Consider the following 12,796-nt stretch of genomic DNA (forward strand, 5'->3'; position numbering starts at 1 on the left):
ATCCATTGGTGATGAAACATTTCAAATGAAATATTCCTTTTCTGGCTTCCAGGCGATGAAAATAAGAAGTTGATCATCTAGTCACCCAAAAAAAAAAACAAGCTTGTCAAAAGTTTGTTCATTTGAATAATGAACTTTTATTCCATTCGCTTCAGCCAAGGTTTTCGACCCTTCGGCTGTTTTCTTCACGGTACCCAGAATTCTTTCCAGATCGTCAACGAAGATCGTCGAATTGTACTGATAGTACAAGAACTCCTAATTCAGCTTACGTAATATCGTCAAAATGGTACGACTGCGTAAAATAATTTGCCACAATCATTCAAGTTTTCATAATCGGAAAACAACGCAATCCTAAACCCTCAAATATTTAATTGCAGAGCAACTCTTTCGATGGTAAATAATGGGAGTCGATGCGCGTTGCGTTCAGTTTGGATAAGAATGTATAGACAGTCGGTTAATTATATAAGACAATTTCTGATTTTTTTCACAAACCCCTCCCCACATGGTAGGATTTTTGTATGAAAATGAAAAGTTATTTGCATGGCACGCAAGAAATCTCAAATTTCCCTTCCTTCCATAACCCCTTACGTAATACAGGAACAGCCCCAATAATGGTTAGGCTCAGACACAACATTATGCTATAAAATGGTTCATTTGTCGGCCGATTGTTAAAAAAAAACCATTGGAGGTCACTACATTGACTTTTCCCCAGCCATTTTGCAGAAAAAACTCTGCCAAATGTTTGGACAATCCTATTTACATCAAAATTTTCAAATTGTTTTCTATGCTTTGCCTTACTGGGTTTCGAAACTTGTTGTTTGTTTGTAAATATCGTGTTCCATAGCAATTGCTTGTATAAGCGTCGCAGTTTTGGATTGATTGACTGTTGAATCTCAATGGCTTGAAATATTTCCTACACTGTTTACGCAATTTCGTGAAACATTTGAGATAAACAGTTAATCACGATATACGCAGGGATTTACGCTGTTAAGTGAATACCCCTATTGTCGATCAAAGTAAGCATGCATATTTCAGATGTCACCTGTCGACTCCCATAGTAATCCAGTCACATAGAGTGACAACTGTCGAGAAACTCGAGTGACAGAGCCGAGTCGAGCAAAAATTTTGGTCGACAGTGACTCCACTCGAGTAGTTTTTGGTCGACTCGACTTATAAAATAGGGCCCTATAATTATCGCATTTAGTATTGTACGGGTGCATCTGCAGTGATCGTCTCTTCGTCGTTGCTTTGGATTAGTACAAGGAACTCAATCGAATTTCATAATATTTTACGATGCAGCATGACGAAGAACGATGAATAGTTTTTAATGAATTCACTACTACTATCAAAAATAGGCGCCCGGCCAAGTTATTAGCTAAAGAGGCATCGATCATTGCAGTTACGCCCTTATGATAAAGAACCGTATTATATTGTAACGTATTTTTACATATTTTATTTTGAAATTTGACATGAAAAGCTGTGAAAATTGATTAATTCCACCCTAAATTAACAAATGTTGAAAATGTTTTCAATCATTAACAAATGTTTGGATTTTATTCGAATTTTTCATTTACTTACATTCTACTGCACTTCTGTCTATTCACCCGATATGGACTGCTGATAGGCTGATATTAATTTGAAAGCATCGCCGAAAATTTGCATATTAATTGAATAAAGGCAATCTCTTCCCCTTCCCCGTTCATTTGTGGTCGAAGTGTAAATGCTGTTCCTGCTGGTGGTGCATCTTTTTCTGCAGATAGGCGCATTTTGTGCATGCAATCGGCTCTGCCGAAAACGCACCTTTTATAGGTGCGGAATAGCTTCTCTAATCCCAATTTTCGTTTCGGAAAAGGATTCATCGTTCAGTTACGAGAACTCGCCCTGATCCATCGGTAAAAAGTGTACTCTGCTCTTCGGAAATTTCATTCTAAAGTGCTCCTGCCACTACAGGCTAGAATTTCGGTTCGAGGAAAAAATTGAACTCTGATAAATGAATGAAAATGGATTTGCATCATAGCAATCCACAGTTTGAAGGTAGGTAATCGTTTTGGGTCGTGTTTTTGTGCGCTTCTGTTATGTATCAAATAGGCCTACTAGGTTCGGTTCGTCTGATCCATGAACGGGGAGTCCTCTGTATGCCCTATCGGAGTCAAGGTGCTCCCCAGACCGTTTCTATGAGGGAAAAATAAATTATCCCATTTCTAAGTTACACCCTGGGGGATGCGAAGTGGAAATCAACAAGCAGCCAGGCTGCTGTCAATCTTAAATTTTCGTAAAAATGATCTGAGTGTGCCTAGAAATGCACGGTTATGATTTCGACACGCTAAAAAATGTTATATTATTTATATAACACAAGCACCAACTGTTACGAAAAGTTGTACTTGGTCTAAATTATGCATGAGTATTTTCCAACTTTTCTAAAATATGTTTCTAACTAACATACGGCTGGTAACTTTCTGATTTAGTATATTTATTGGATTAATTTCCTACACCGAAATGTTGAAGATTTGTGTGAAGTATTTTTAGGGTGCCCTTTACTGTGGTTTCCTGCAAGACAACCAAACAAACAACGGTTAGCACTCGTGGAAAAGTTTATGTTCAATTTGAGCAACCAAAATGTTCGATTCCACACCCCCATTGATAGTATAAGTCCACAAATTCAAAGGAATCAGAGTTTTTCATTTTCCGTGATTATCAAATGATACAGTCACCCTACAGTTATGGATTAACCAAGGGTCATTTTTCAGAAAAAATATGCCTTTAAATCGTAGTTACGCTGTACAAAACCAAATTATATCCCTGGTAAAGCAGAATTCAGTTGTTTTTGGAAATACATCTGCAAATTCTCGATTAGGAGGCTCCTTATTATGGACCAAACCGACACATATTATGGATCAGAGCACTATAAGGTCGCACGGGACGTCATTATAATCTCCCTATCCATTTGAGGAAGTAAATCTCAAGTACCAAGAATCTATATATGCAGTGCACATTTAATTTTCAGCTTCATCGGTTCACTAAAACTAAAGCAAATTTCGTTGCTTCTGCAAAGTTTTGATGATAATTGTTAGAGTGAGACAAAAGATAGGGAAAATAACACGGTGTACAGTGTTACCATAACAGCAATTTATATGTGTGGTAAATAAATGACGTGTTTAGTGAAAGCAAAGGTTCTGGTTTTTTTTTCGGAATCGTTTTATCGTTGATTCATAACTGTAGTATGGTTTTCAATGCCCCACAGTTATGAATCAATGCTTTTAAGAACATGGTTGACATTTTATTTTCTACGGGCGGAAAAAATATGTTAGGCATGTTATAATTGATTGCTATGCTGTATAGATATATGTTTCACGTTGGTAATATGTGTTTTGCGTGATTGCAACTCTATTTGATGAGATATTCACCGTTTATCTGTGTGCTATCCATAACTGTGGGGTGACTGTATGTGTCATCAAAATATTGTTCAAAATTTTGAATAGAAATTATCAACATAATTTTGAATTCTATCTAATCTATTAGAAACTAACTCAACATTTTGTTGATCTTTTCATTAAAAATCCTACTCAGAGGTTACAAATAACTTTAAAACCAACTTTGAATCGCATTTTGATAGTATATTTTTCCTGATAAGCATGATAATGGAAAACCAGTTTTAATCATACACAGTTAAAAATAATGAAGATTACACGTCATATAAACTCCATTTGATTGTCCGACATTTCCCCGAAAACCATTTCCCCGAATACAATCCCCTCGAATGAAGTATTTCCCCGAAAATTATTTTCCCGAATGTACCATTTCCCCGAAAAAATCGTAATGTAAATGACATCCTGCTGGCAAAAAGTATTCAACTTGTTAGCTGATGTAAGATTAGACAAAAATTGATTAATTTGTGATAAAAATCCATGTGTTTAAAGTTACAGATGTTCAAAATAATGAGCCACGAGCATTTGGCTCAAAACAACTTAGATTAATTTTTGTGATACCCTGGTGAATAAAGCGAGCACATGATAGGCAGTTTCATTTGATGCGGTATCTTCGGAGTATAGGTATTTGGCTTACGAACATTTAGACGAATGAACATTCGGTTAGTTTTGCCTTCTTAGAATAATAGGCTGTTCTTTATATTTATACTGTTCCCATTTTTAGTGACACTTAGCTGATAATCTTAAATAATAGGCTGTTCTTTCACATTATTTCGCATTACTACACAAAGATGCCAAACGTCTTCGTGCCATATGTCCACTAGGATAAACGTAATTTCTTAGAATCTATTATATCTTGCACTACATAATTAAACCTCGAGTCTCCCTTCTAGTCTTTCTTCTCCCTCTGAAGTCGAGACAAGTCGAATGAAGTTACGACTCGTTCCCATTTGATTTACATTAGTTGTCTCACGTCACCCGAGGTGAGAACGACTCGTCTCGACTCACACGCCGCACAGAATAAGCATTAGTTTTCCAGATAAATTTTTTTTTATGTCTTGGATAGAAACAATTCTCCCGAACGTCAATTTTTTCAAATCGTTCCTAAATGGGTCATCTAGTCAAAAACGTTAAATACAGAGAACATATTTGTAATGAATACTAAAAATGCTAATAATCACTAATTAAACAGAAAAAATCGCCTATTTGAAAAAAAACTCCTAATTAAGTTAAGTAATTAAGTCTTAATTAATTAAGTAGGTCGAAAGCATTGAAAATGTTGGATCAAAATATTAGAATCTGTAGTATTCGTTCTCAAACTGACATTTAAACTAGTAGCATGTAATTACCCGAAAAAATCTGATTAAAGTTTCAGTAGCTCTGTTAATTTATATTGTCTAGGGCAAATTTATGATGAAATCAGTAGCAGCTGCAAGCAGAACAATATGAAACCAGAAAAGCTTTAAAGAACTGCCTACGACGATAAGAAGGCGAGAATTTTAAAATTATCAACTATTTTGACGCCAATGATTATTGGACCAGTAATATAAAAAAGAACATCCTAAAGAAGGGATTTTTATAAAATTGAAAACAAGCCTTTTACGTTCTCAGTTGTAGTTAAAAAAAAATCTGCTTATGTTTTAAGAAACACAATCTACTAACGAATAGAGAAACTTTAAAGTAGATGGAGTACCGTGTACCTTTTAATTCCGCTCCTAAATGCTTATCTTTGACAGATACGCGTATTTCGACTACCACTTGCAGTCTTCTTCAGTGTCAGTTACTCGTATGAGTGGATACGAGTAACTGACACTGAAGAAGACTGCAAGTGGTAGTCGAAATACGCGTATCTGTCAAAGATAAGCATTTAGGAGCGGAATTAAAAGGTACACGGTACTCCATCTACTTTAAAGTTTCTCTATTTGAGATTCTGCTCAGAGGATTCGAACATTCATTAAAGACTACTAACGAAGAAATAATGATCGAATGATAGTCTGGACACGGTGTGCTGGACTGTCAAATGCGTTCCCAATCAACTAATGTCGAATTCGTTTTTGAGCCTAGGTTGGAACTGGCGAAACTTGGAACTGGTCGCTCTGATTCACAGTTGCAACTCCAACCCGATTCAGGTTCGACCGAGCTACAATTTTCTTGACGTTGGTTTGTTTATGTGTTGATCACTGACCCAGTTCCTAAAAACGAAAACGACATTTTTGACTCATTCATTCCTTCTAAGTTTTCATGCAGTGAAGATCTCATTAGGGTCACGTCTTTGAATCCTGCAAACCCGAGCAGAAGAAAATAACTACTGAATACCAAATTGAGGTATTCCATACCAGATAATTTCCAATACTACATACCTGAATGAGGTATGAATTAGCCCTGCATAAGAGGTAAAATACCTCAAATAATACCTCAAGCATATTCTACGAACGCCAAACTGATAACTAGATCAGGTATTGTAATACCTCAATAATACTTGATGGATTGAATGAATTGAACAATGAAATTTTTCAATTGTAGTTCAATACCTCCAGCAGACCTCAATAGCTGTTTAATACCTCAATGAAGTATTTTTATTTGTTTTAAAGATTTTTTTCAATGCCATTATAATACCAAATTGAGTTATTGACAACTGAACAATACCTAATTTTGGTATGATATCAAAAAATGGTATGGATAAGTTATTGGGGAGTTATTTGTTCCTCCTCGGGAAATGTTTTCAACCAGGTCAAACTTTATTTCATTATTCTGCCTTTGCCCGTTTAGCTAAATTTTTTTAAGATGGATTATGTTCGAACAAACAACATTAAGCGTCAGATTTGAACATCTGTTGAATGATCTTTCGAAATATGTTATGTATTTTTATTGCGATTCTTAGCATAGTAAATTTGAAAACCGAACTTTACTTTTTAACATATTTTTAAAAGCAGACCTGCCAGTAAAAACTGTCATCGATTTTCACTCCAAATATCTCATCTTTCATTTTTCGATTCAAATCATTCATAAGAGAATCATCCGTTTGAAGCGTTTATCAAGCTTGCCGAATATAGTCTTAGGCAGCGTCCATTTATTAAGTAACGCCTAAATGGGAAATTTAAGACCCCCTCCCTCCATCCGTAACTCTTTTTGTATGAAAAATTTCAAATTTTTGTGTGACCCGTAACGTTTAAGCCTACTCCTCCCTAGAGCGTTACGTAATTTGTGGATGCTACCTTCATCGATATTTTTTTTAAATAAATGAACAATGTCTTTGGAAAAAGCTTTCGGGGAAACGGTACATTCGGGGAAACAGTTCATTCGGGATAATGGTTTTCGGGAGAAAATCCTTCGGGAAGAAATCATTCGGGGAAATGGTTTTCGGGGAAATGTCGGACATTCCTTCATTTATGCAATGTAAACATGACGTCATGTAAATTTAAGTCTGAAATCATGTAAAAATGTGTTATATGTCATGTAACCACTCAGAATCCTGCTGCATTACATGACATATAATCGAAGTTTACATGACATATCATGTAAATATCCATGATAATCCACGCTCCAATTATGTGCATCATATGTCTCAGAAATTTACACGTTTCGTTCGAACTGTGTATGATTTCCTCTGAATTTATAGACTTATTATAATACTATCAAAAGGTTATGCAGGTTAGTCATAGAAAATGACTGATGAGCACAAGTTTGATGAAGATTTGTTCTGATAATAACGATCTTGGGAGCACCGTGGGAACCCTATACCCCACCCCGTATATTGGACGTGCGGGTGCGATATTTTATATTCATACGATTGCCTTTATTTCGGGATGGTCAGCAATTTGTCGGCTATTATTAAAATTAGTTGAACCGTGAAAAATGTTGAACATTGTGCCCGTTGTTGGATGGTTGCGTGGGCGTGCGATTGGATGGGTTTAAAATTGCAGGGGTCGTTCAATTTGCAACGTCGAAAGGATTTTTTTGTCGAATTGATGAAAAGGGAGAGTTTTTAATCAATTCAAACATTTTGGCTATAAAAGAATTAAATTACAACGATTTGACGGAGAGGATGATAACTGTTGAATTCGATTTGATTCCTGAGTGAGTTGAACGATACGGATTTGAATGGGAATAGATCACCTTGACTTATGCATGTAGCTCGAAACGTTGAACTGATGTTGGCGGATAACAGAATAAAAGTTTTTATGAGAATTCATTAGAGAATCTCTCTAGGAATATTTTTTTTCAATAATTCAACTAGGGTAGATGTACCAATAGTGGAGGTACTAAGCACGACTGAACTTCATTTAATCGCCTTAATTCAAGAAGCGCAATTAATGTGCATGTTAATGTTGTAACGGGAAGTAACGACCATTGAGTTAAGGAGAAAAATGATTTCATCGCAGTAATCCACGGCATGTCAGTGAAAAATAATACCTCCACTATTGGGACACTGTTCCTTTAGTTGTGGTATATTTTTAATTTGTAGTCCTATAGTTGCGGTATCAGTGGTTTTCTTATGGAATCCTCCACTATAGGAACACGTTACCGTAACTATTGGTACAAGTAAGAAAAGTTCAAGCAATTTTAGTAATATTTCATCAATTTTAGAACAATTTGAACGCTCTTTTCAACTATTCCGTGTAGCAACAAGCCAACACGTCGATTGGCAGTGTCGGTTCTGTAACTAGTGTAATAAAATCTATGAAAACGGCACTACCGCAACTATAGAAACACCCACAACACTTACCCTAATTGTATTTTTTATGGTTTTAAAAATTAATTTAAATATTTGCCCAAAATTTCCTACAGATATTATTTTGAAGATTTCTTCAGGTGTCAATTAGTTGTTCTTAATGATTCTTTTACGGAATTCCTAAGAAATTCTTTTAAGCATTTAGTTCAATATACGTTTAATAATTCATCTTGGAATGTGTCCAAGTATAACTTCAGAAATTACTCTAGGGATTCAACCAGTTAGTTCTCCTGGGATTTCTTAGTGTTAACACTGAAGTTATCGTTTAGAATTTATTTTTGATTTGTAGTAGTAATTTCCAGTGCTGGGAATGGTAATAGTAGTAGGCTTGAATTTCGCTAAAATCATGTGGCTTTCCCAGTACAGTAGTTCAAAAACGTGAATCTCATCAAGTAGCCTATGTTGGGTGCATGAATTTTCTACATCGTGAGTGTCATTGAAGGCTCTAAATGCGGGAAATGCAGCGGGAAATAGAACATTTTACAGTCGCCTCTCCACATCTCGATATCGAAGGGACCATCGAGATAGGGAGAGATCGAGACATAGAACATTAATTTAATGAACACTAGATTGAAAATCACTTCGTTACTAGGAAAAACATAAACAAACAAACTTAATTTCGAGTATCCAAATTGTTCTGAATCGCTTAAATTTAGTCTAGTAACCTTTGATAATATTCATATCGACATATGGAGAGGAAATTGGGAACATCAAATCAACAGGAACACATCGAGAAAGGGAGATATCGAGATAAGGAGGATATCGAGATATGGAGAGAGAAATCGTATGCAGAATGAAGAGACCGAAGCATTCATCGACATAGGGAGAGATATCGAGATGTAGAACATCGAGAAGTGGAGAGTCGACTGTATTACAGTAATTTTGGGTTGCCCTTAGCAATGGGTTTTTTGCAATTTTCAAGGCTTTTTGCCTACAGGAGCGATAGGCGTGAGTTTCACTGGCTTCGCTGACTGCGATTGGCTTTGTTTGGCTACTGTAGAATGAATATCAGATTTTTTCCCAACTCTGGTAATTTCTCCAAGAATAGCTTTAGACATGCTGCCGTGCGGGGTGACATTGGGCCTAGGGGGTGACTTTGACCGCCATTTTCGATGCATCTTATGACTAGAGTCGACAACCTAATTCTAGTGGCTATTTATAACGTATTATTGAAGCTTGCCACATTGTTTTCATCGTTCTGGTTTTAGTATGCAGTAAAAATCTTGGCCCAAAGTCACCTTTATGGCCAGAAGAAACTCGGTTCCAGTATGGACGTAACGCCAGAAAAAGAATAATAGTAATAAGAAGAGTATGCGTAACCTGTTATCTGCGTAAACTCATTCTTCTGCTTAAAATCAAGATGGCGTCAACATCCAAGATGGCCGCTAGATTTTTTACTCAAAATAACATTCTTATTCTTTACTCGACTCAAAGCAAGAACCTACGGTAGAAAACTTTTTTCATTGTTGTACAAAAAAATATGTTTGCATTGATTGCACTCGCCATATACTAGGGTTTTGGTACCGGGAGTACCGGTACCGAAAGTACCGGTAATACCGACATTTTTTCGGTACCGAAATACCGGTACAGGAAAGCATTGAGAACCGGTATTTTCGGTACTGTTAAAAAAAATCTAATAATTGTTTGATTCAATAAATTTCTTCACAATAAATGGTACGTAAGGTTGTTGAAGCTCGTTGATGGTGATTTTCTCAGGTCTAGCAATTTTTTTTAAGCTTTCAATTAAAGCTACATCCTGTTTCTATACGATTTCACTAAGTTTGCTATGTGTTCCAAGGGAAATATGCGACATATCGCGTGAAACAATACCTAATATTTATCAAAAAAATGGGCTTTTTCGCAAACTGTTTAGCTAGCTGGCGTACGAGGGGTCCATCAATTTGAGAAAACCGAAAGGACCACCTTTAGTTTTAGCATATACTAGCGATCAGTGACATAAAATTGAAATTCTAACGATGGGTGCCGATGGCGACCTGGTTTCAGCGGGAATTGACCAGTGGAATAGAAACGAAATGGAAGCGAAATAAAAGCAATGTGGGAGCGAAATGGACTCCTAATCGACTTGAAATAGAAGCGAAATGAAATCAACATGGCAGTAAATAGGAAGAAATTAACATGAAAATTGAAGAGCAAAATGGAAGCGAAATGGAAGTAAAATGAAAACGGAATGGAAGCCATATGACATGGATATGCTACCAAAAGGGAAAAATTAGAGTGAAATTGGAAGTGAAATAGAAGCATAATGGAAGCGAATGGCAAGTGAAAAAAAAAGTCTAATAGGAATAAAATGCAAGTGAAATTAAAGCCAAATGGAAGCGAAATAAGAGCGAAATGAAAGCAAAATGAAAATAAAATTGAAGCGAGGTTTAAAATAAAATTAAAATTTGAAAAAAAAAAGTAAAACGTAAGTAAAATGAAAACGGTGTGGAAAAGATATGACATCGATATGGAACCAAAAAGAAAAATTAGAATGAAATTGGAATTAAAATGTAAGTGGAATAGGAGCAAAATGCATTTGATAATAAAGCGAAATGGGAGCGAAATAAAAACGAAGTGAAAGCGAAATATGGACAAAAAGAAAGCAAAATAGAAACGAAAATAAAGTAAAATAGAAACAAAATAAAGTAAAATAGAAACAAAATAAAGCGAGATGGAAACTTAAATAGAAATTATATTAAAATAAAGATAAATGGTATCGAAATTGGAAGCAAAATCGAACGGAGGTTGAAGCAAAATGAATGGAATTGAAATGGGAACAGAAATTGAAGTCATAAAGAAAGCAAAATGAAAGTGATGTGAAAGCGAAATGGAAAACGGAAGAGAAATGCAAACAAATTTAAAATAAGAATAAAAAAGCAAAAGGGATACGAAATAGAAGATCAATAAGAGCGAAATTGATATGAAGTGGAAACGGAATAGAAGCGATATGATATCGATATGAAAATGAAAAGGAAGCAAAACGAAAGTGAAATAGTAGAGAAAAAGAATGAACATAAATGAAAGCATGAAGTACCTTTCTTCCTGTATCATCATGCCGAGTGTTCGGTGTTTGCTGGAACTACCGAAGTTGCTGTCTAACAACTAACCACAGTAAAAGTCCCACTGAAATCGACTGGCTATCACAAACGACAGTGAATTACCACAGACCGAGAAAGCCAAACCAAACCAAACTTTCTGGATCAATATGAATGTCCATACGTACATGCCAACAATCGTGCAATCCTTCACTTTCGGTCGCAAACTGTGCAGCCTAACCAAAATCTGTCCATTTCCCTCAAGGAGTTTTGTTGTCGGCCACATGGTGTCCCTTTTTTGTTTCCCGAAAAGCCAAAATTTATACACCAAGGCCACCACTGTTGGCACCGAAAATTGGAAAACTAAAGCTCATTGTATGCATGCTCACTTTCCCTGTGCCAGCAGAGACACACATTTTGCGAAAGGACACTTTTGTAAAGCGCAGTTCATCAACCGTTCGTCCCTGCTTGGGACATTTACTGGACAACAGGACAACCGTCGACCATGTTTCGCACCGATGCTCACTCATCCCGGCAGCAGAAAAGGCCCAGTGTGGTTTATGGATCGGATCCTTTCACTCGAACTGAGTTCGAAAACAAAAATTATTTAGATAAATATAATGTAACATCTGGTTTAGCAGGCAGTTGTAATTGAAAATTTCCCAATTTATTGTTTAGAAAATTTAATTTACTCTCTTTATCAACTTGTTCGCCGTAGTACGGCTGACTGCTTCTCGGTTTAGTCTCATTCGATTCCTTTCTAATTCGTCACTCGCTAGTCGATCCAAAGCAGATGAGACACTATGGGGCAGAAATCTATGTTGGTTGGCCAAAACCTATAGCGCTTTCGGGATGCGTTCTAGAGATTCGATGTCTTAGGAAAACTATCTTGGCTGAATTGGAGCTTTTTTGACGGTATTTATATTTTACAACTTATCAAGATCAGTTCTATCTTTTAATGATCCTATAACATTTCCCCGAATACCATTATCCCGAAAACCATCACCCCGAAAGTCAATACCCCGAATGGTCAAGTACCCCGAAAACCAATACCCCGAAAACTATTACCCTGAATAGTCCGTTACCCCGAATACCATTTCCCCGAATGGACCATAGCCCCGAATTTTCTTGGTACGAAAAATTCAAAATCCGAATTCAAGATCCGACAAATGAATCCAATATACCTATTTCATAGAATTTTGATTTTCATTTGAATGCATGTTCTTCATGTTATCAAAGTTTTATTATTCTTTTAATCAACAGCTATTCTTCATGGGCCAAGTGAGAACCCAAATTTTACTCACAGGCGTGTACTTGATTTTGTGAGAATGATTGTGTTCACAGCAATAAATCATTTTTTGAACTGATGATAATTCTGACATGTTAATATTAGAGACCTTTCCCGCCCTCTTTCAAAAGCGTTATATTATTTGGTAATGCATAATTATATTTTCATATTGCTGGAGGCAATGCGAATTCATCATATTCTAAAATATCATTAGACTATGGGTTGAAAAATGTCAGATGAAAATGTTAACTAATATTAAACTGACCACTATTTCAAAAGTACATCGCTAAAGAACAGCCTATGATAAAAGAAGAAA

Source organism: Aedes aegypti, chromosome 3, assembly GCF_002204515.2.
Source record: "Aedes aegypti strain LVP_AGWG chromosome 3, AaegL5.0 Primary Assembly, whole genome shotgun sequence".
NCBI lineage: Eukaryota > Metazoa > Arthropoda > Insecta > Diptera > Culicidae > Aedes > Aedes aegypti.